The sequence below is a fragment of the Eublepharis macularius genome, chromosome 14, assembly GCF_028583425.1.
Source record: "Eublepharis macularius isolate TG4126 chromosome 14, MPM_Emac_v1.0, whole genome shotgun sequence".
Classification (NCBI taxonomy): Eukaryota; Metazoa; Chordata; class Lepidosauria; order Squamata; family Eublepharidae; genus Eublepharis; species Eublepharis macularius.
The window spans coordinates 16133480-16158402 of record NC_072803.1 but is presented as its reverse complement, the minus strand read 5'-3'; the positions used below and the strand labels follow the sequence as shown (position 1 = coordinate 16158402).

General features: G+C 45.6%; 1 protein-coding gene across 2 annotated transcripts in view; it reads right to left on the bottom strand.

Moving 5' to 3' along the window:
- ETS1 (ETS proto-oncogene 1, transcription factor) overlaps nt 1-24923 on the bottom strand; it is a 118360-nt gene that overhangs the window by 84507 nt on the left and 8930 nt on the right. The window lies entirely within an intron of this gene.

Below are 24923 nucleotides of genomic sequence, written 5' to 3'. Positions count from 1 at the left end.
CTGTATTACGAAATACCATCTATGCCCCTGTTTTGCCCAAGAGCACAGAAGAATCACCTCCAAGAGTGAACTGTCTAGGTAGCTTAGGGACAGAATGCAATGCAATTCCACCAACAAATCTCCAGGAATTCCCCTGGCTGGAATTGGCAACCCTAGCTTTAAAACATTTGCTACATGCTACTAGTATAAAAGGAGTTGGTGGAAATATTGCACTTATTCCATAATTGTTTTTTTTAAAATCCCCCCAACTATATAAAAACACCTTGAGACAAGCCTAAACCCCTGAAAATCTATGGTTACAAACGCTAAACCAGTGTGATGTAGTAGTAACAGCTAGACTAAGATTTGGACCGCATGGATCCAAATATCTACTCAGCTATGAAGCACACTCAGTGATCTTAGGCCAGTCACTCTCAGAATTATCCTATCCTCCACAGCTGTCGTGAGGATAAAATGCAGGCAGAGAAAACGATATACAGACAGAATTATTTAAAAGAGCTTACAGCGCTGCTCAAAAGGGATCTGCCTTAACTGTTTCAATAATCTGTTTTTGTGGTGGTTTTCATTACTGGTTTTTACTTACACATTTTGCTTAATTTGGCATTGTTTGTATTTTTTAATATTTTATTGCATTTTATTTATTACAATGAAAAGCCAGTGTGGCGTAGCAGCTCGAGCCATGGACTAGGATCTGAGTGACTCCCACTCTGCCACAAAAGCTCATTGGGTGACTTAGGACCAGTCACATACTCGACCTAACTTATCTCACATGGTTGCTGTCAGGGCTTTTTTTCTGGGAAAACAGGTGGTGGAACTCAGTGGGTTGCCTTCGGAGAAAATGGTCACATGGCTGGTGGCCCCGCCCCCTGATCTCCAGACAGAGGGGAGTTGAGATGGACCTCCGCGCCACAGCATGGAGGGCAATCTAAACTCCCCTCTGTCTGGAGATCAGGGGGCGGGGCCACCAGCCATGTGACCATTTTCAAGAGGTGCCAGAACTCCGTTCCACCGCGTTCCAGCTGAAAAAAAGCCCTGGTTGTTGTTATGAGAATAAAAGAAAGGAGAGGAGAATTATGTAAGCTGCCTTGGGTCCCCATAGGGGTGAAAGGCAGGGGATAAGTGAAGCAAAATAAAAATAAAAAAATATGGTCCCCTACCTTATGTCCTGACTGTGCCAGGAAAAAAGCAGGACATAAACATGTCCTGAATAAAGAAATATGACTACCTCCCAGAACATGTTAGAGGGCAGATGGGGTAAAAACATAATGGCTAGAATATATATTGTTTATTTTAAACAGAATAAAACAAAACAAAGAATTCGATAAATTCTTTGTGGGATTACAAATTCCTATTCCATCACATTGCCTCTGGTGGACAAGGCATGGAATTGCACTTCTGTTACAAACCTTGTTAAGGACAGGTGGAATTGATGCACTGTAAGAACTACAATAAAAGAGGGTTGAAGGGCTGTAGGTCCTTGAATCCTCTTGTATAAGGGGCCTTTCCCAACCTCCAGTAGGGCCTGAAGTTCTCCTGAAGTTATCCCAGAGAGATCAGTTCCCCTGGAGAAAATGGCAGCTTTAGAGGGTGGACTGTATGGTATCCCATTCCTGCTGAGCCCTACCCCCTCCCCAAACTCTGTCTTCCCCAGACTCCCCCCCTAAATCTCCAAGAATGTCTCAAACCAGAGTTTGCAACCCCAACTTTGGTTTTCACTTCCTTTCCCTTACAGAGTTATAACAGGGTGTGCACTGGCAGTTCTACGCCCAATTCCACAATAAAAATAAACCTGGTACCGCCTTCCAATATTGTGACCAACACTGAAATGGCTCTTAGGTTATTTGCACTGATTTATGTCCCCTACCAACATATACCAAAAAGTGTAGCAGTTCCAGCGTTGGATCTGGGAGTCCCGGGTACAAATTCCTGCTCTGCCATAGAAGTCTGTTGCTTGACCTTGGCCCAGTCATCCCCTCTCTCAGCCTAACCCCCCTCACAATGTGGTCATAGTAAGGATAGAATGGAGGCGGGCAGAATGAACATGTAAGCTGCTTTGCATCCCCACAAAACAGTGTATAAATAAAAATAAATATAAACAGTAATCAAAACAAAATGCCCATCAAATCCCTACCAGTAGTCCTACGCATCATGAAGACATTGCATTGCCAAACAACCCAGTTCAATGTACAAATGGCGGGAGAATAAAAAAGATTTTATAATTCATATCCGTATTTGAGATCTTCTCCTTGAGGTGTGTTTTCACCCTAACTGTAGAGGAAAATGAAAACACACCTCTGGGAGGTAACAGTGTGCTGCTCTTCAGAATTCTTCCTTACCAAGACATAATACTTTATCCTGAGACAGTTATGGGCGCCAGTTGGATGACAGAAGCGCAAGACGCAAGGGAAAGACCAAAGTTTATATAGACCTCCTTTTTCTAAACTTCCCAAGTACTTTTTAGAGTGGCTGCCTTGGAGACTCAAACTGGAAACTAACCAGACTGTCTCTCTCGTTTACAAACATCTGAAACATTAATGACCTGAGCAGCCAAGTCAACTGGGCTGGGAAACTTTTGCTGAGAGTCTTTGTAGATACATAGATCCAGAGGAGGTAGCCGTGTTAGTCTGTAGTAGCAAAATCGAAAAGAGTCCAGTAGCACCTTTAAGACTAACCAACTTCACTGTAGCATAAGCTTTCGAGAATCACAGTTCTCTTCGTCAGATGCGCATCTGATGAAGAGAACTGTGATTCTCGAAAGCTTATGCTACAGTGAAGTTGGTTAGTCTTAAAGGTGCTACTGGACTCTTTTCGATTTTGTAGATACAGCATCAGTTTTCAAATGTTCTACACTGAGGGGACACTTCCCACGTTGACTCTGCTGAGGTACACCTAAGCATATCGTACAGGGTCCCGTGCACACTGGAGATGATTCTGGGGGCAAGTCTGGTGAGGGATGCCATCAACAGAGGAATGTCTTCCTCAAAGAAGTTTAGGCACCTGATGAAAACTCCTACATGTGCGCAGGTATTTGGTTAACTGTGCAGATTTTAAAATGTTGTGCCCATATTTTTATTGCTTTTTTATTGCTGACTTAATCAATGATGGTGATGGAAAGTGCCATCAAGTCATAGCTGACTTATGGCACCCCATATGGGATTTTCACAGCAAGAGACTGAGGGCCAAGCTACACATGACGAATGACACTTGAACAGCAAGTGTATTTCTCCCTGTTCACTTGCCCTCCACTCAATCCACTTGCCGTTCAAGTGCCATTCGTCATGTGTAGCTTGGCCCTAAGACAGGTGGTTTTGCATTGCCTGCTTCTGCACAGAAACCCTGTCTTCTTCGGAGGTCTCCCATCCAATTACTAAACAAGGCCAATGCTGCTTAGCTTCTAAGATCTGATGGGATCAAGCTTGACAGGGCTATCCAGGTCAGGGTGTCAATGTTATAAGCGAACTCAAATCTTTTTGTGCATTTATTATGTTAAAGAATCTATCTGGTACAGGTTTGACCTGAAACAATGGGAAGGGACGGTGCTATTTGTCCCTTTGTGGGAACACGTTATGTAGCTCATTGGTACACATGCAGCCCCCAAGAGGGAAGAAGTGCACCCCTGGGGCCATTTAAGATTGGGAAAGGATCTCATCCCCCTCTTCCTGTGGTCTTGATACAAAACATGGCCTGTGTACATCTGGGAAGTGCAAACTTCAGAATACGTCTTTCCATGTGATGTCCCCAGGAAAAATATAACACAGTAAGGCCCCTTGGAACTACTATGAATGGCATCTTGCCAAAGGGCCCTTCCAGGCCTGAAGCTGGCATTTCTTTCCAGGAGACTTCTGCTACTACAGTACTTCTCACCGAGTACCCTCCTCACAAATTTTTAGGGAACCCGGGGGGAACCCTGGAATAGTTTGAAAACCACTAATATATACCAGGAGCCTTTAGTAAACCTCAGCTCTTTTGCATTTGTAACTTCCAACCCCAGTCTCAATCCTCCTATTAATGGTTCCCGTAACAAACAAAGCCCATTCTATGGCTCTCCTGGAGCAAATAAAGAATCCCTCTTCCCAAGGGTTCAGACACAATCCCAGTTTCTCAGCCTACTGGAGAAGGATACACTTCTCACTCACATCATAGTAAACAGCTGCAAGGTCAGCAAAGTTCGCTGAGAAATACTTCACAATTGATCCAGTCTGGGGGAAGAAAGGCTTTTGATATATATTTAAAGCCCATAGGAAGGAGGTCATTCTGGAATGCTGAAAAGCAATGAGCAATTCCATTGAAGGGTCCTGTTATTCTGCATAAACTTTTGCATGTGTTCTGGACTTGGTAGAGCCAAGCTCAAAGGGTGTATAATCTTTCAGAAATGTGTGAGACTCTTGGTAAAGCTCAGGACATCCCACTACAGAGAAGCAACAGACTCCTCCCAGATGATCAGCCTTTCGTTGCGACTCGAAGGGAAAAGGAAGAAAGACGGTATCAAAAACTAGCAAAATGAACATGGACTTGAGGGCATGTGTTAGGGAACATAGCTGAAAAGACGGTTCATGACTTTATGCACGCATGAGGGTTGATTGCTGCTCACCTCTGTATGCTCTCATTCATTTGGGGGCCATTTTTTTATTATTCATTCCCAGTCCTGTTGAGTATGGCAGGTTCATACACTTTCCTTAGGTAGGAGATGTGTTTGGTTGTAGATCATGCAAATAGATATGAGAGGAGTGTACAGCCAGGTGTAGGGATTGCTGATGTCACACTGCACCAATGGCTCCTTAAAGCAGGAGACGGCATTTGCAGTTCCTGGGCGGAGAGCAGCACAAAATCCCCTGTTTACATCTCCCCTCAGTCTCAAATTGTTTTAACGACAATATAGGTTTAATCTTATGTATGTTTACGCTGAAGTAAGTCTTACTGAATTCAGTGCAGCTTACTTGGAAGTAAGTGTGCATAGGACTTCAGCTCTATGCAAAGTCTTTAATTTCTCACCCTCAACCCCAGTCTGCAATATGGCAATAAAAATATTGATCCGCCTTACAGGGTTCTTGCAAAGCCTATTTAGTTTGAACGCATCACTTCATAAATGTCACGCTGCGTGCCAAATGATCACCTATGCTCTAGCCCTGTTGGAGGCCTTGTGTTAGTCAGCTTGCTCTGAGTGCCATTTTGACTCCTAGTTTCACAGACACGAATAATTCAAATAGTTGAGATAAGTTTTAGATAAAGGTCTAATCTGCTATCTGATGGGAAAAGCAACTTCAAACCTTTCTCAGATTGCCCCCTCCCTGAGCTTCTGCAGCCCATGCAATCAGCATTCAGGTTGCAACATTTTTCCGAAACAGCAGTTAGTTAACAGAGTTTCGCTCAAGCTGCGGACTTGAGACATCTTGGGGGGGGGGGGGAGGTTGCTTAGCTCAGGCATTGCACAACATCAGAAGGGACCGACGTGGGGCATACTAGCTCTCTCGGTCCATGGAAGCCATAGGAAAAAGCCAGCCTACATTGGATTCCAGCCCAGTCAGCACATGCGAGGGCATAAATAAGGCACCAGGCGCATGCTGTGACATGCTCAAGATTCATCATGGAGCAGCAATGCAGCAAAATGTGAGCAGAGACTTGTTGGGTCAGACCGTCATCTGATCCAACGGCAGCCAGGCAGATGCCTTTGGCTTAAAAGCAAGACATTGAGGCAGCAGCTCTTCTTTGGGGTTTATCCACAGCACCTGCTATTCAGAGACTCACACTTCCTCTCATGGCATCAAGGGGGGATTGGCCATTAAGGTCACCAGGAAAAGTCCGGGTGGAACACCCCAGCTCCAAGTGAGGGGCAGCTTTCACCCTGTGCAGGTCAAGAGCATGGCCCAGCTGAGTCCCATGCTGGGCGGGGAAGGAGGACACAGTGCAAGGAAGGAGATACCCAACCGAGTCCCCATGGTGAAGGCAACACCAGGCAAAGTCTTCATCCTTTGGGGGATGAGGACAGGATGGGACAGAGGGTGGGGCCCTTTTTAAGGCCTTTCCCCCTTCCCAGTTTGCCCTCGCAGGGCATGCAAGAAAGAACCTGAGCAGAATACTGCAGATGTTAGAAAATGTTGGGGACTGGCAAAGGATGCAAACTGCTCCAGGTGCTACAAGGCTAAGGGCTCCTGGCATAGCAGTGAATATTACCTAAGTCTAGTGGGCTAAACAGTTGCACCTATACAACCTTTCACCTTTGACCTCCTGCATAGTAGCTTTCATGGTCAAATTAGGAAGCATGCTTGCCTATCTAGTGAACTGGTATTCATAGGTTATTAATATATTTATGATCTTTTTTCATTTATTTTCAGCAAACTCAACATTTAAAAAACATCAAGTTCATCCTCCAGGTTTGAAAAAAGACTTGGATCTTCTCACTCCCTACATGACTCAGGCTTGCAGATGTTAATTAGTTGTGCTTATGGTTTATACTGCCTCTTCCTTGACTGCATCTTCCCCACTTCCACCTCTCTGTTATTTCTCACTTTGGTTATAAACATCTCTTGTGGATGTACACACCAGTGCATCTAATGAAGTGAGCTCTGGCTCATAAAAACTTTTGCTGGAATAAATCCTATTAAAGGTGCCACTGGACGTCTGTTTAATTATACTAAAACTACGTAATATATTCATTAGATCAATAATCCATGTACTTCATTAAGCTAGGTTGTCGACAGACCAAAAGGCAAACCGAGGGGAGTCTCTGGGAAACTGACAATGAAAAAAGAGAGGATAGACCTTCCGGAGGGAGAACAATTACTCTATCTCAAGATATATTATTTTGTTTAATTTAATAAATATAAAGTGCTGAAAGTGCTAATTAAGTGCAATAAATATTTCAAGAGCAATAGAGATATAACTACAAGTCAAAGTCAAAATAAAGGTCCTTAACATCAATAAATACTATAGTACAAACTGCTGTTTGGAATCACAACTAAATACAATAATATTCTCATAATACAATATTTCAAAGTCCAACTGGTGAAGAGATACTCCAAGAAGATTTGTAAAGGTGAGTAACTTAAATATCAAGTTAATGTTCACTGTTTTTTCTTCTTTTTCAGGTACAAGGATGTTGCCAAAGATTCTTCAAGATGACATAACTTATGATAAATTCATAGCTGCTGGAAGGCACGTTCTCCTCCCTCCGGCAGGTTTATCCTCTCTTTTTTCATTGGCCGGTTTATCGACTGACAGCATTTGAAGGGGACAGAGCAGAAGGATAGCATTAAGACTATGTTTTGCCCCATATTCTGGGTTACCTCTCTGCAGATCTGTACGCGGGCAAGTTTGGGGAGGGAAGAGATCTCAGTAGAGTATAATGCTATAGACCCTATACTCCAAGGCAGCCATTTTCTCCAGGGCAAATGATTTATGTTGGATGAAAATCAGTTGTAATTCCAGGAGCTATCCAGGCCCCACCTGGAGGTTGGCAACCCTAGACTGGACATCCGCATCCCTGACTGGCTGCTTCTTACACTACCCACCATCTGTCACAATAGTTTCTAATATCTCAAGAAAGGACCAAGAGGAACTTTTTCAACCCACACAACCAGTGTGAAATAAGAATGGACAAGAATGCAGAGAAAATGGATTATCTTGCAAATTGTCCTGTCTTTCATTTGCTGCAAGAGAGTGGAGCTGCTTTTACAAACCAGATTTTGGGGGGGGGGGGGTTACAGCTGCAAAAACAGGCAGTCAATCACCAGGAGAAGCTTTCTGTATAGCTGTGCCTGAATTTGCTGCCTATTAACGCCGGCATTAATAAGAACACACACAGAGAGAGCCCCTGCCCATATAAAATAGGCAGGATTTCGCTGGGCTCAGAGGTGGGTGGAAACCAGAGGATGTGTGCGGACAAAGGAACTAACAGCCCCTCCTTGCTCAGCTTTGTTGGCAACCTCAGGGTTAACCATGGAGGAGCACTGCAAAGCAATGATTTCTGGTTTATTTCAGGAAGGGAAGTGTGTGCCTGCCCGATTAGGTTGATGATTTCCTCTTTTCCCATAACCTCCAGACCCCCATGGCCTGAATGTTTACTTTCTGAAATAAAAAATCTGCTTGTGTTTTTCTTCCCCCCACTTCTCTCTCTCGCTCTCTTTTTGTGCATGTATTTTTGGAGAGCTTTGCAGGGGGGAGTGGGTGTGGTGGAGACTGGCTGAATGAGACTGCAGCGGGGTTAACACACACCGCTCCTCCTTGCTCCCACACACACACACACCCCAGGCCTCTTCCAGCTGCAGTCTCTGAGCAGAGATCTCTAGCTTCAGGTTAAGAATGAGAGAGAGATTAATGAGAGAGTTTGGTTCTCTGCTCCAGCAGCTATAAACACAAGGAACATCTGGTGCGAGAAGTGTTCCGTGCTGCCAAAAAAGCTGGGGAGAGAAAACCCGGCTACATCCAGGGTCTCAGCCCCCCACATTGTCATCGTGCTCTTTGTTATTTACTTATTTGCTGGTTTGCCGCATAAGAGACTGATCAAACTAATTCCACTCAAAGATGAACTCAAGAGGAAGTCTGCAAAAACCCAGGATAAAGTGGGATGTGGGACACTATTATCAAAACTACAATCTCTGTCTACAAGAGTGGGTGAATTTTTTAACCACTGGGCAACAGAGTTGCCAGCCTCTGGGTGGTGGTTGAAGATCTCCTGGAATGACAACTGATCCTCAGGCCACGGAGATCCGTTCCCCTGGAGAAAACGGCTGCTTTGGAGGGTGGACTCTATGGCATTATACCCTGCTGAGGTCCTCCCTTCTCCAAGCGATGCCCTCTCCAGGTTCCACCCCCCAGACCTCCAGGAGTTCCCAGCTTGGAGCTGGCAGCCCTACTGGGCAACTGTTTCGCACACTGACTCCTGCTGGTATATGAAGAGCCATCGTATGAGGGTCATTGGTGTGTGCAAAGCTCAGTATGCATTGATATGCAGCACCCATCTCAAGAGAAAAGCTCCCACATGACAGCATGCAAAAAGGCGGCACGCACCAAAATCTGTTTGCACCCAGCTGCCGCCATGCATACCATAACAGGACTGGAACCAAGCAAGAAGCAGCTGTTAGCAACTTGTTTTAGTTTATTCTTTATCTTAATATCTGCAACTGAACAGGATCCTTTTGAAATTTGAATGTTTGCAACTTCTAAACACCAGGATGGCCCGGGAAAACATGCTGTTGTCACTGATGTTGACTTTCTCACTGCACGACAGCCAAAAATGTGGTGGAATCATTCATAAAATGGCAAGGGATGGTGGGCTACAAACAGGTAACTGAAAGTCCATAAGCTCAGTGTTGCTTCAAAGTTCTCCCAACTGGCTCACAACCAATCTCCATTGCCAAAGCCTCATTAATATGTACCTCGTAACCCTTTTCTCCTGGGCCAACAAAGATGCTTCTTTCTTTACTTCATTTATACCCTGGCTTTCTTACATCTCCTCTCCTCCACTGTATCCTCACAACAACCTTGTGAGGTAGGCTAGGCTGAGAGTATATGACTGGCCCAAGGTCACCCAGCAAGCTTCCGTACCAGACTATGGATTTGACCCATGGTCTCCCAGATCCTAGTTTGACATTCCAGCCACTAAAGCACACTGGGTGTCCACACGACTTAGGCTGTGTGACAAGAGCTCGTGAACGGCTTCCCAAAATCTCCCCCGTTCATGGGAGTGCAGGACTAAGATGCAGAACAAGAGAATTCTGACAGCAGAGGATCGTACATACTAAAGTCAGAGCGCAACAAAGGCCTCTTACTGTCCACACTGGTGAAGATGGGGTTAAAGAGCCCTTTGCCCATATAGTGGGCAGAGTCCAAGTTATTTGCATAGCTAAAAAGATGGCCCTTGTGGAACTATCGAAGTGATGCATGGATGTTTCCTCTTTTTTCTTTTTTCATTAATTTATATTTTGGGCAACAGTTTCTATTAGACAACTGATTGTTTTGTGTTATTTTTTTGTTTTTATTCCAAACTTCCTCTAAGAAATTTATAGCAGTATACATGATTCTCCACTCCTCCATTTTTCCTCACCACAACCCTGTAAGGTAGGTTAGGTTGAGAGTGACTAACTTGGCTCAAAGTCACCCAGTAAGCTTCATGGTGAAGTGGGAATTCGGGCACAGAGTTCGCCTCTCCTAGTTCAACACACCAAATGTCTTCTTGGTGTTCTGTGCTTCTTGCCATTGATTCTGAAGATTTTGTTGGTTTTGACGATTTGTTTGTATTATGTGGTTTTTATATGCATTGGATATGGTATAACTATTCCATTATTTATGTATCTAATATGTACAATACTAATTTATTAGTGCACCATATGCAGTTGAAAACTTTGTACATTTTATGAAAAAGATGCAATGTAAAAGAACCAGAGGCTCGATTTGTACACGGGAGAAACAATGAGTGATTCCACACACGTTGGATAATGCACTTCCAATCCTCTTTATAGATCATTTGGAACGGATTTTTTTGTGTGCAGAACAAAAAATCCACCTCAAACGATTGATAAAGTACATTGAAAGTGCATTATCCAATGTCTGCAGAATCAGCCAATGTCAAAATGGAGGCTCCAAACAACAGAGGCAAGAAATCCAAAATCACTCTGTGCAGGGAAACCAATATCTGGAAGGTACCACCTAATGGGGAAAGGGGTTTTATGAACTGTCATCCAGATTTCCAACTGGAAGAAGAGACAGGAAGCCAAAAGGGGGGAAGACTGGACAGCAGTCAGATTCGGCCGCGAACCAGACTCCTCAACGGTGGCTTTTGTGAGGGGCTGTAGTGATTCACAGCCAAAAGATGACGTGTGAGGCCAAAGCAGAATGGATTCATTTATTCCTTCATCTGCTCCCAGGCATCAGCCTGACAGACTCCTGCCAACGACTCCAGGCTGCTGGGCACAGGGTGGTCGGAAGGAAAAAAACAGCAGGAGTGGAACGGAAGCGATGAGCCCACAATTCTGCGAAGGAACAGGCAGCTGCATGGTGGACTTTATGCAAATACACTTCCGCTATCACACTGCCAGTGGACCGCCATGTTGAAATTCAGGGTTTTTTTTTTCTCTTTCCAATTTGCTTCACTTTCTTTTATCCCACATCAGCCTTTTCGGATTTCTGCATTTCCATTTCCCCTGCCCCTTCTGTATCACTGCTCCTCCCTCTGCCCTTACATCCCTCCATAGTTTTTCTCATACTCTTCCTCCTTCTGGAAATATTTTGTGAGTGATGAAGAAGGGAGGGCATGGGGGGGGGGGTGAGAATGCCACAAGCGTGCCCACAACCGTTCGCCAGCCCCCCTCCCCCTCCCCGGTCTCCTGGGTCTCCCTGTGTCCCCAAGCAGATGTGCTTTCTGTGAGAAAAGAAGCCCCATTCATCTCCTCTGAAGGAGTGCGGGGGAGGCTGCGCTCAAGGGGGGGTGAGTAGGATGTCAGAAGGGGCTGAGAAAGGAAAAAAGCCTACAGTTAAAAATAGGATAAAAGAATGCCAAAAAAATGCAGAGCATTCTCTTTTAAGCATGATTCTGAAAATGTGCCGCAGCTGGAGAAGCCATTGGCCTTCTCAAATACACACACAGAGTTTTTCCTCCAAGAAAGGATCTGGAATTGGGCCCAGAAACGGCATACAAAGAGAGCTTTCCTCCAGGGAACTCCACCAGAGATCAAGCATGAATGGGGAAATACAGTAGGTTAAAGACTAACTCCAAAACGAGAGGGGAAGAGGAGGAAAGGGGAGCAGAGAGCACAGGCGCCGAAAAGAGGAAGGCTCTTTCCCACTCCCTCCCTCCCCGCAAGCCAAATCCAGGTGACAGCATCTTTGGACCTGTAGGTCAGAACTAGGAAACCCAACTATGGCTTATCCTGAATGAGACAGAAACCGAATGTGACCCTTTTATTTCTCAGGGAAAGAGACACGTCACTGGCTTCTACTACCTCTCCCAAAAAGTGGTGTTACTAGAGGTGGGTGTGTAAAGGAGCTGCCATGAGTACAGCTTCAAAACAGCTCAGGTGCCGCCTCCTGGGAGGAGGCCGAGCAGTGCCATGGTACAGCCGACTCTCGGCCTGCTAACATCATAACCCATCTACCCAGAAGGGGCCACACTCATTGGTGAAGTCCATTACCCCACCCCAGCTGAGTCCATAAGACAGGGACTTCTGCTCAAAGTCTGGCCCCAATGGCACCACCATCCACAGTTTGTGAAAACTGCTCCAGGCACAAAAGTTATACTACTATCCCTAGCTTATCTTAGCTCAAACTGACTAGATGAATTCATGGAGGGATAAGTGTCTTAGCCAGGATAATGAAATAGATCCTCCATATTCAGAGGCAGTGTACCACTGAATATAAGCTGTTGAGACAAACCATGGGGGCCCTTTGGGCCTTGTCTGTGCGCTCCCCAAAGACACCTGCGTAGACAAGTTTCCAGTTCTCAGTTTCTTATTTACCGTTTCTTGTCCCCATCTGATTAACAACTTGAATAAGGACTTGGGTTTCAAATATATGTCTGCCCCCTCAAACAATCTTGGACCACCTCTCAAAAGGTGACTGCCTCTGCACTCATGTAATGCTACCCATTTTTTTAGGGCTGCAATATCTCACTTCCTTACAATGTCACAGATGGAGCAGGGCGCTCGAGTACATGTTGCACACCAATGGTCTTTTGGGCCATACACTTTACATGAGCCCTCAGTGAGTGGGACATGAAATTTGGCATGACCCAATGGCGTGCACTATCTCCATTTCCAGTTTATAATTATGATGTCAATGCAAAGGAATGGAAGCACATCATTTGCACACCAAAGGTCTTTTGGACCTAGCAATACTTCACAGGGGCTCTTAAAGAAGAAACTGCTTCCTTGTAGACACACAGGATTGTATCCTACCAGCTTTTGCAGTTAATCTCTTGCGATTCCTCTCTTCTCTGCAGCCACATTCCCATGGGGCTTTTGTCCACATAGCCTTTGGGGTGGTCAAATAGGGGCTCTTCCTCTCTCTGGGAATGCGGGAAGGATATGATTCAGGACATATGATTTGGTTGCGAAGGAGACCATCCGCTTGAGAATTCATTGGACTGGGTTTGAGTTCTGATCCAGGGAAAAAACGTACAGCAATGCCAGTGGGCAAGCATATGATCTGAGGAGGTCCACTGGTTATTTATGAGGTCAAATGTGCAAACCCCAGGTTCTCAATCAGGCGTCATCTGCACCTTTGACTCAAGCAGATTTAAACTACAAGTAAGGAAACTGGAGTGGACCTCAAATTCAGCCTCTTTCTGGTGGGCTTTCTGGGAACAAAAGGTGGGACTTTTTGGTCTGATCCAGCACGTGAGTTCCTACCCCAACTAAAATACAGCTGTTATGCCTTACATCCTCCATTGTCTCCATCCTGTAAGAGACAATGAGACCCATCAGTTTCTCTGAGCAGTAACCTTTCTTTCTGTAAAGTGCCGTGTCTATTGATAGGGTAATATACATAAATGAATGAAGACTGTAATAAATGATAACACGTAACACCCAAATAGTGCTTTTAGTGTTCAAAGCCCTAAGCAAACATCATCTTTACTGCAGTCCCTGTAACGGCCCAGCCTCTAAGGTAGATCCCATTTGGCAAATGGGGGTCTGACACTGAAGCCCTCTTCAGACGTTATGTCCATACAAATTGGGAGCCTGCCATCTGCGCGCGTCAGGAGACCGCAGTCCCCGAGATCTTCCCAATATGCTTGGTCGCTGTTGCATCTGAACTGGCGCAAGGCGTGGCTTTTCTAGGCATGGATAGGTTCCATAACCACAAACCATAACCCCGCTCCTTAGATATGCAGGTGATATGTGATGTGAAGAGGGCTCCTGATAGAGTGGTTTGCCTGAGGCCGTCTGGTGGGTTCAGGGCAGAAGTGATATTTGAACCCAGGTCTTCCTAGATCACAGTGCTATAAAAGTTCCTAAGTTAGAGATGATTTTACATCTGCAATTCTGTTGACTAGCTAAAAAGTAGTTTTTGTTGGGGAGGGGTGTCTGCAGATGTGTGTTTTTTTAAGGTGGTACTCATTCGTACTGAGTACCAGTACCTTTTCCCAAATCCGGTGGAAATCAATGCAGCCTTTTATATGAGTAACGGCACACACACATATATGTATATGGTATACCTTTTTTAAAACAACAACAACAACAACCTGTTCTAACAAAGCCTCTTAAAGGTGCTACTGGACTCTTTTTGATTTTGCATATGATAAATCCCCAACCCTGCCTATTCATAACCTGACTACTGCAGATCAAGGCTCTTTTAGCAGAAGTTCAGTGGAAAGAAGAACCCTCCTTTTCTGGTAAGCCGAGGCTTGGCCACAGGTTGCAAAACACGCGATGTTGTCAGATGTACAGTGTTTGCAACACATCCCCCCCCTTCCCTCACCCTAAGCTGCCTTCAGGCACTTCAGTATCAGAAAGAAAAGTTTTTGATTGCTTCAGGCATTACAAGGAGATATGAAACCCCAAAAGTACAATTTGTCCGCGAACGAGATTACGGGTGAGGTTTTGCCTTCTGAAGGTGCTTTCATGCAAGGTGAACTCAACTCGGGTCACAGCAATTGCATCTGCAACACAACATGCAAAATCCTCTTTGAGCTGCTTGTGATTACTTCAAGGGACATGAAGCTGTCCATGTTGGCACACCGTTTGTTGTGCCATCCTAAGCAACATGTCCAAATGTTGGACATGTCCAAATTTGTTTTCAGGGCAATTGTGTTTACATACAGCCAATTTCCATTTTTTTCTATCAATATTAGATTTACCAAAATAGAAAGATTCAGAGGGGAGAGGGAATGTGGTTAGCCTGTAAAAATTGGTGCTGGATCACATTAATATAGTGCATCCCTGCTGGTTGGAATGTGAGATCACCCAGCAACACAAAAAGGAAGTTGGGTTGTATTAATCGGAATGCTTACTATACTGGACTCCCCTGGGCGACGACTGGCAGCCAAGAAAGGATCCCTTCTGAAAAGTTTTGTAAAGGGGCTGGATTCCTGTATGCCAATGCCTGTTGGGAAAGGAGGGACCACAGAATTCATAGCAGCAGGAAGGGGCTCTACTAGCTCCCAGAAAGTACATATAGCCAACATCTGTGTGTACAGTAGCAGATCAAGTTCACGGCCTCTGTTCATAATTCAGCATGCTCTCCCATTCCAACATATAAGCCTCACATAGACACAGAGCCTCCAGGGTCTATTCCATGTTTCTTCATAGCAGGAGATCATCTGGGACTAGGATTGTCAGGTCTTCCAGGCTCACCAGTGGGAGAGGGGGTGTGCCATTACTTCTCTTAAGTTCTTCCCTCTTGTACGCTTCTGGCCTCCATGCAATGACATCACTTCTGGAAATGACATCATTATGCTGGTCACAAGAGTGCATCCACACTTAGAGCAAGGCAAAATGTGGGAGAACTCCCGCAGCTGGCGCTATGACATAACTTCTGGAAGGGACATCGTGCCTGCCAGGACAGTACAAGCTGTGGTACCCAGGGTGCCAGGGCCAGATTGACTGGAGGGCCGGGGGGGGTAGTCTGTCCCTGGCGCCACCAAAGAGGGGGCACTGGGCACAGCTGCCAGCGACCGGGAGTGCGCCAGTGGCAGCGTGGGCAGCTGAGCAGAGGGGGGAGGCCGCCCACGCCATTCGCCTGCCCTGCAGGACAGGGAGCGCGCAGCAAGCTGCCGCCCCCTCAGCGGGGCAGGCGAATGGCACGGGCAGCCTCCCAGCCACCCACGCTGCCGCTGCCAGCTTCGTGGTGCACCATGCGCCAGGGCAGCTGGCTTGCCGAGCTGGCGGCATGCTCCACCCTGTGTGATGTCACAAAAATGACACAGCACATGCACTGAAATGGCAACCCACGTCTGGCACAGCACTCGCAGGCGGGAGGCCAGACTTGGGTTGCCCTGGGTGCCGGCAATCTTAGATCCGGCCCTGCAGGGTGCCTGCTGGTGGTGGGTGATCACCAGGCAGCTTGCAACCTCTCACTGGTCGCCAGTCACTGGTGGGCAAGTGGGTGAACTGCCAGGAGGTTTCCCCAGTGGGCCCCTAGGAATCCTATCTGGGATTGTCCTCCTCTGCATGCCTGTCTTATGCAAGCTGAGATTGACAGGCACATGACAGACTCTGGAACTCTCTACCCCAAGAGGCCCAGCCAGCCCCTACATTGCTGGCTTTCTGGAAGATGGTTAATACAGGAAGCCCTTTGGAGGAGATCTGAACCCGGCCCCACTGGTTTTCGCAGTGGACTTGGAGGGTTGTGTTTTGATTTAATCTCCAGCAGATTTCTGGGGTTTACAACGGTTGTAATTTTATGGAGTAATAGTGTGAGGGGCTAATCTGCATAGATTTATTGCTGTTTCCACTAATTTTGGTGGCATTTAGTGGTGTGTTTCAGGCTGCTGCTAATTTTTTGCTGGATAGGGCCAAGGCTCAGCATGGGGGCATCTGGTTTGCATGCAGAAAGTCCCAATTCAATTCCCAGCACTTCCAGTGAAAAGGATCAGGTAGTAGGCATCTACCTGACCTGGATGTCCCAGGCTAGTCCTATCTTGTCAGATCTCAGAAGCTAAGTGGGGTTGTATTGTCGAAGGCTTTCACGGCCGGAGAACGATGGTTGTTGTGGGTTTTCCGGGCTGTATTGCCGTGGTCTTGGCAAGACCACGGTAATACAGCCCGGAAAACCTAAGTGGGGTTGGTGCTGGTTAGCACTCAGATGGGTGGCCACCAAGGAAGAGCAGGGTTGCTATGCAGAGGCAGGCAATGCAAAACCATATCAGTTATTCTCTTGCCTTGAAAACCCCAGCAGGGGCGCCATAAGTCAGCTATGACTTGATGGCACTTTACACTCACCCGCACATACCCATACCTGAGACCCTGGAAAGCCACTGCCAGGCAGAGTAGACAAGCCTGCAGAACAAAGGTCTGAGACAGAAGAAGGAAGCTTCAAGTGTTCAATTACACAGGAAAACTGGAAAAGCATCAATTATGGGGGGCTGAGCCTATGCACATAATTCCATATGTACACAAGTTTGTATGTACACAGATGCTGTTCTCATGTGAAGCAAACAAAACGAGCTGGAGGCCTGAGCCAGCATACTAAGTCCTGATCCCAACACTCTCAGCCCTCTATCTGCATGTGCTATATGTACACAACTCGGATTTTTTGGTGCGTGTGCTTGATTGCAAAGGGACAGATGAAAAGAGGTTTACTGTCTACAGCATGGGGATCCAAAATGTGATTCTGCACAGAATTCCCGTTCTAGCCTTCACAACGGCTTTCTGATTCTCCAGGAAGTTCCAGTATTCTGCTTAGCTGTCTCAACTACAGGAAAGCAGGGCAAGAGATTAAGGCATCCCCATGTTAGAAATGATAGGACGTTTTGGAGATCTTTCATTGCTAGGATTGCCATAGGTCGGAGGCAACTTGACGGCACATAACACACACACACATGTTAGAAAACAATCCCATCTGTCTAATTTCACATTTCAGGGGGCAGAATGTAGATTAGCAGCTGTATGTAGCTTTATGAATGTTCAGTCTTGAAAGGGACACCATAGACATGGAGACTACCTTTTAGACTCAAGGTTGCCCCCAAGACATTTCAAGAACATCTGGGTGATGAAGCCCTTCATATCCACCAACCTCCTGATATGGATGATACTTACCATGGCAGCCTCTTTGGATGTTTGTCCCAAAAAATGTCAATAAAACCAAAGTATCTTGAGCAAAACTTACTTGAATACAGAGAAGGCCCAAGAGATGGATCTAGCAATCCCCCCATGTGCTACTGGAATACCCCACTTCTAATGGACTCCATGGCTCATAATGATCATACTACATCATCGGAACTACTCAAATCAGAATACTTCTTCCTGTTGGTTGATCACACAAATCAACCACATAGGCATCTACCATGCAAATTGGCTGATTGAACCAGAAGAAAAAATCTGATGACCACAGGGGGGAAAAAGTCAAGAAAACCATACTGAAAAATATAGTATATTGATTGCATCACAGTTCATCTGAAAATAGCAAGGCAACTCAGAGAAAACAAATGTAGATGTTCTCAGGACAGTTGAACGTAAACCCAAAGATTCTTCAGCAAGATTATAAAACAAGAACACACTCCCTCAATCGTGTTGTTTTCAGCTCAAAATTCATTTGTGCACAAGATTACATGTGACAATTGCAAAAGTTATCTGGTCTAGATTGCAGCATCCCAAGAATGTTCGGCTGAAGATATAAACTTTCAGAACGGTGAGGCCACTCTAGAAATGGCTTCCCCATGGTCAGTTCAAACATTTCTTGCCACAGTTGAGCACTGGAGATATAAATGTTTTTTCAAGCAGAAAACACCTGCACATAGTGCTGATTAGCTAATTTCCATAACCACCAAGAAACTTCCATCTTTAAATTTCAGCTTTTAAAACTTTCCTTTTAAAAATGCATAAATGCATTAATATTTATGCACCACTTTTAAAAGTGGAAAAAGTAGGCAGCTTGCTGGGTGACCTTAGGCCATGGGTCACACACTCTCAGCCTAACCTACCTCACAAGGTTATTGTGAGGCTAAAATAGAGGAATGGTGTACTGTAAGCTGTTTTGGGTACCTATTGGCAAGAACAGTGGGGTATAAATGAGATAAACAAATAAATATTACATAAGCCAGGTTGTTCATACGCACATCTGCCATCTCAATTGCAAATGTAGAAGGGTACTATGCTCACATTAAATCTTGAGAATTCACCAAGTTTCAAGTTTCTTGCCCTTAGGGTTGAGGAAATAAACAAATGGGCTGAAATGTTGAAATTCAAGAGAGGGGCGAGCAGGATTTTCATGGTTAAGGGATAAATGCTATTCCTTACCCATCCCTACCGTTACCAACCTTGGGGGGGGGGGGTAGAGATCTCCCAGAATTACAACTGATCTCCAGATATCAGTTCCGCAGGAGAAAACAGCAGTTTTAGAGGGTAAATCTGTGGCATTATACCCCACTGAGTTCCCTCTCCTTTCCAAACCCCACCATCTCCAGGTTCACCCCTCAATCTCGAGGAATTTCCCAACCTAGAGTTGGCAACTGTACCCATCCTCCAGGTTTTATACAAGTGGAATAAATGGAACAGAATGAGAAAATATGGAAATGAACTTGATTTGCTTTGCATCAGTCACAATTTGAGTTACATGGCACAGATCAGGGTTGTTGTTTTTTTTCTTTTGGAGCAAAGCACAGAGTCCTACTTTCGGACATGCTGTCTCCACTACTAGCCCTTAACATCCCAGCCACATCAGCTGTTCTTAATTTCGCCTCTCCTGGAAAGATCAAAGCAGTGGTGATAAACTGCAGTACCTCAATCGTGTGCAAATCTCGATGCCTCAGTTTTTCAGGCCTTTCCTCTTCAAGTTTTGCAACCATAGATCATATACCTCTCTCTGCTGCCTCTTCAACTCAGCAGTCCCTAGCAGCAGCAGCAGCAAAATTATACCTCTTCAGAAGTATCTTTGGAACTCCAGGAAAATGATAGCATTCTAACACAAATGGTTGCATTTCAACCCTCTTTCTTCTTAAAAGAGCCCAGTGCCTGGGTTTTACAGCCCAGTGAAGGTCTACGTCATTTTTTCCTTGGTTCATATCACTGTAAAATCTTATCTGACCTGAAAATAATCTTGCTTTCAGCATCAAAGGCCAAGATTATTCTGGAAATGCATAGCACTGCCTCCAAAAGTGAAGTTATCTCAATTTTCAGTTACAGAACTATTTTTTTCTTTAAAAACCGCTTTGAATTCATCCTTTGTGGCTAATGTTTATGACAGTCAGATCCAAATACAGGCTTTGTAAGAAGGAAAATTAGACAGGGTCCTTATGAGTGATGCACACGTGTGTAGCTGGAGCAGTACTGAAAGCCGGTGCCTAGAGGCGTATACAAATGTGGGGTTTCTCTCCTTCGCTTAAATTAGAAACTGGGCCCTGCGTGAAATCAAAGAAGAGTGAAAAGACTCAAGTCAAATTAGGTTGAAAAAAGAGAGAAAGGAGAGGAAAAATTCCTCGTAGGTCACTTGAGATCTGGCCATGGAAATCAACTTCCGCAGGCTTTAACAAACAGCACTGATGTTATTTAGTGATAATAGTGAGTTATGCATCAAAAAGACCCTGATTCAAATCTCGCTATGAACTCGGTGAGCAGCTAAAACAAACTGCTCTCTCTCAGTTTTAGCTTTCCCTTGTCCACTCCAGATCTGAAATATGGGATAATGATATGGGTCTCCTTTACTGAATTGCTGTAAAGAATATCAGTTTGTTTCTGTGATACATTTTAAACTTTTAGGCAAGCGCAGAAAACAAAGTATGGTTATTTATTTGTGAACATCTAAGCTTGCACTGAAGCTACGTAGAAATCTTGGCACTTACACCTAGATATGTGAGGGATGGATATGGCCATGCAGAGGAGCCAAAGGTATTCAACTCATGCTCAGCAGGGCTGGCATCAAGGTTCGGGGAGGGGGGGCATCCATTAAGGCCCTTGCCCGGCAGAGGTACCACCACTCTTGGCCCACTGGATCCCACCAAGAGTGGAGATGATCACAGATGGATCCTGCAGTTTCACAGGGGCCCTGGGGGCAATATGCCATGCAAAGCTGAAGAAGGTGCCTGCAGAAATAGAAAACGATACTTTTACACTTGCGCTCAGTGGCTGGTACAGTTACCAACTTCAGGGTGGAATCTGGAGTTCTCCTGCAACTACAACTTGTTCTACAGATTAGAACATGAGTCCCCAACTTTTTCAGCCTGTGGGCACCTTTGGAATTCTGACACAAGGTGATGGGTACAACTACAAAATGGCTGCCATAGAGGGCAGAGCCACATACATGACGAGGAAGAGGGGTAAATCTTTAAAACTACACTGAGAAAGAGGTGTGAGGGAGAGAATAAAACCAATACTGTAGTGGCAGCTGCCGCCAAAATTAAGTTATTTTTATCTGCCCAACCAATCAGATCTCCAGTGACCAATTAGAAGCCTTACTGGGCAACAGTCCCACCTGACCGTACCCATATTTGGTGGGTGCCAGGAAAGGTTTTGGTTCACAGGCACTGTGTTGGGGAGTCCTGGACTTAGGATTCCCAGGTTCCCAGTGGGGGCAGGGGTTCCCACACCCTGCCTCTTGTTTCTTATCACTGCTCAGAGCACTAACAGAAGAATTTTTGTGTTTAAAATGGCTGTCACACTGTTGCTGACACCACTGCTAGGGAAAACCGAGACATAGTATCAGCTTGCTCTATAAATCATCAGAAACTCTATGCCTTTGCCACAGAGCTTTTGGCGTTTCCTAGACAGATGAGACATCACTTCCAGGAAACCTATCACTGAGAGCTGCCCTCCATTCCCCACCACCACCAAGTCTCCTGTTGGTTACCAAGTAATGCCTACTTGGACTACAGAGATCAGTCCTCAGGGAGGAAACAGCAGTTTCAGTGTGTAGACTGTATGGTATACCATAGAGTCCCAGTGATAAATAAATCGTTATGTAGGCCCCAGAAACCTAATTAAAGGATTCCATGTTTGGGCTGTTAGCAGAGTCTACCGTTTGGCATAGGAAGCGTGATTATCGGTGGTTGTGAGCTTTTTCTGCTGGCTGGTATGTGTGCAGGAATGAAAATAATAAATCATACACTTGGTTTATATTTAGAAAAGAAATAAGAGTCCTTCTATTGCAGGAACTCCATATTCTGATAGGAAAGGAAGAGAGATAGATCCTAACTAGAGGTGGGCACGAATCCAATTATGACCCAAAAAAATGCACGAACCAGGCCAGTTTGTGGTTTGTGAACCATGGATAGTGGAAGCTCCTTTCTACGAACTTTGACAAACTGGTTACTGGTTCGGGACCGTTTGGGTCGTATTGGGAAAGGGACAGTTTAAATGGCCATTTCCCTGAGGAAATGGCCATTTAAACTTTTCCTGCAGCTTGCAAGCAGCAGGTCCCTTTAAACTATCAGCTGGCAGGCAGCAAGGGTGGGTTCCTCCCCCACCCCCCGCCGCCTGCCAGCGGATAGTTTAAAAGGACCTGCTGCTTGCAAGGCAGGAAAGGGCCCTTAAAACCGTTAAATGCCCTTTTCCCTGCCACTGCTAAGTGGCTGGAAAGGGATATTTAAACCCCACGAACCACAAACTGGTTCGTAACTGGCCCCAGTTCCGTGCCAGTTCGTGGTTTTTGGTTCGTCAAAATCCACGAACCATGAACTTCATGGTTTGTTTGTTTTGTAGTTCGTGCCTATGTCTAATCCTAACTACCTAATCTAAGGATGGACATGGATGGCAGGACAAGGCCTGTATCCATGCTGCCAAGATGGAGGGAGGAGAAGGAGAGAGGTGTTGCCTGGAGCAAAGCCAGGAAGAGAAGAGGTGAGAGGGAGGAAGTCAGGAGGAGGAAATCCTGAGAATAGCAATCTACATATCAAAGGATAGTCAGAGCAGTAAACAGAGTGCCCTGGCCTCTCTATCTTTCTAACTCTTTGGTTTGTCCCCTTCTGAAACTTGAGCAAAGGGACAGCGTTGAATCCTCCTCTTCCAACACTAGGAAAAATAAAACTCCTAGAGTGATCACATTCCCCACTGAGTTTTCTCCCCCTCCCGAAACTCTGTTCTCCCCAGTATCAACATCCAGGGCCAGTCCATCTACCCCCACAAAAGACCCTGCCAAAAACTCTATGATTTTTGTTATGATCTCATGAGCTTGGCTACATCCCAGTGCAAAATAAGTCCACTTGGTGTTCACTGGGTAATAAGCTGATCTGGATTCCCCCCCTCCTGCCTCCCCAAAAGCTTAGTAGATCCAGAGGTACAAAGTGGAATTCTGGCCAAATAGTTAGTAAAAAAAAACGTGTGCCCCTTTCTTTTTTTTAATCAGTGAGGAAAATCACAGCTATGACTGACATGCCTGCTATCCGCCCCCCTACACTTCACTGTTGAGTGGAAAGAAAATATGAGCAAATCCTAGTATAAAGAAATGGTAAAGAACTTTCCTGTCTTTTTTTTCTCTTTTGGTGGTAGCTGCCAGAAGCCACACAAAGTAATTGGTAGACAATGCGACAATTAGTGGAAATCAAACAGCCTGGTTGTGGGGAACTCTAACAGAGCAACCCTATCCCAGCGCGATGAGTGGTTTCTATCAGAATACTCATGGAGTGAGCGATCTGGGGGAGAGCAGTCTCAAGGCACGTTGTATTGCTTATCCCTGAAAAGATAATTATCTCATTTCCTGATTTTTAAAAAATGTCCCAAAATATCCACTAACAAAACGCACTCTTTTTTTAAAAAAAGAAAAAGAAACCTCAGACTGGCAAGAAGAACACCAGCTTGCATGGTTATTTTCTTTCTGAGTGTGCGTGCGCACGGGTGCACATGCATGCAGCAGATGCAAGTGATGTTGTCAAAGCAGCGATGAATAGAGGAAGTTTCGGACAGCAAACACCAGTTATTGTACATTACAGGGCAGGCACCAAGGAAGAAGACGTTTGACCTATTAAATTTCATGTTAAGGACAAAGGAACATCAGAAGAGACCACATGGAAGGTCTGTCCAGTCTAATTTTCTGTTTCCACCTGTGGCCAGGCAGATTTCTCTGGAAGGCCCCCAAGCAACAGTCTTCCACGGCTGTTTATTCCTAACATCTATTACTCAGAAACAGTCTATGTTTTAGCTAACCCACAGATTTGGCTAATATACCTATAGGGCAAGAGGTTAGTGGATATCATCGTATCTTGTGTCAGTGAGTTCCACAATCTATTTATTTATATTTCTATGCCACCTCTCGAGAATCTGCTTGAGGCAGCTTATGAGTAAAACATGATAAAAACACCAACAGTTAAACATTTAAAAGTAAACAGACTATTAAAAACCTGTCTTAAAAGCCCCAGCCAGAGCATAACACCTTTAAAAGTGTCTCAAAACAGGCTGGAAGCAAACTGTAAAAACTTTTAAAAGACCAACCCTTAATTAAAAGCCTGAGTAAAAAGGAATGTTTTAGTCCAGTGCCGGTTGTACCACACAACCATGGGGGGGGGGGGGCGGGACATTCTATAGACAAGGTGCCACCAGTGGAAAAAACTTGTGTATGCACCTTGTGTACGAAATATGCCTCAGTGGCATAACGTGGGGGGGGGGGCAGAGGGGCAGTCGCCCCGGGCACAAGCTTTTTAGGGGGTGCTGCGCTGAGGAGAGCCTGCGCAGCATCCGCAGGAGGCCGGCCACACCGCCTACCACACCTATGGTGCGGCTGGCTTGCTGGGCACTGGCTGCGGGCCAAGAAGCATGCAAAGTTGGCAGTAGTAGCGCAGGCAGCTGTGCCAAAGGGCTGCCAGTAAGGGGTGGGGAGGTGAGCAGGCCTGAACTGTGGGAGCGCTCCTGGGAAGTGGGCAGCTGTGGCGGAGAACTGCCAGGTAAGGGGGGTGGGGAGGCGAGCAGGCCGGAATTGTAGAAGCACTCCTGGGGAGCAGCTGCGCCCAGCACAATGACATCACTTCCCAGAAGTGATGTCATCACACAGTCCCAGGAGGAAGCACATGTGTGTGTGTGTGGTGCCAGGGGCGCCACCTCCTGCTGGGAGTTGCCCTGGGTGCTGGCAACCCAAGCTATGCCATTGACAATCTTGAATGCACAGCCCAATAACTTCACTGTGCTTCTGGTATTGTAGGGGATGGTCAGAAAATTCTCTCTATTATCTGCCTCTGTATTATCGACAACTATCATGTCCGCCTTTTCTGTGTTTCGCTGGACAGCCACAGACCGTGGTCTATTTTCAATAGGAAAACATTAAGGTTTTCTTGTGAAATGCTAATAATAACGGGTTGGATCCTACCAACTTGTCTGCTGGTACAAGAGGGAGAAGAATGCCCCCTCTGTCCT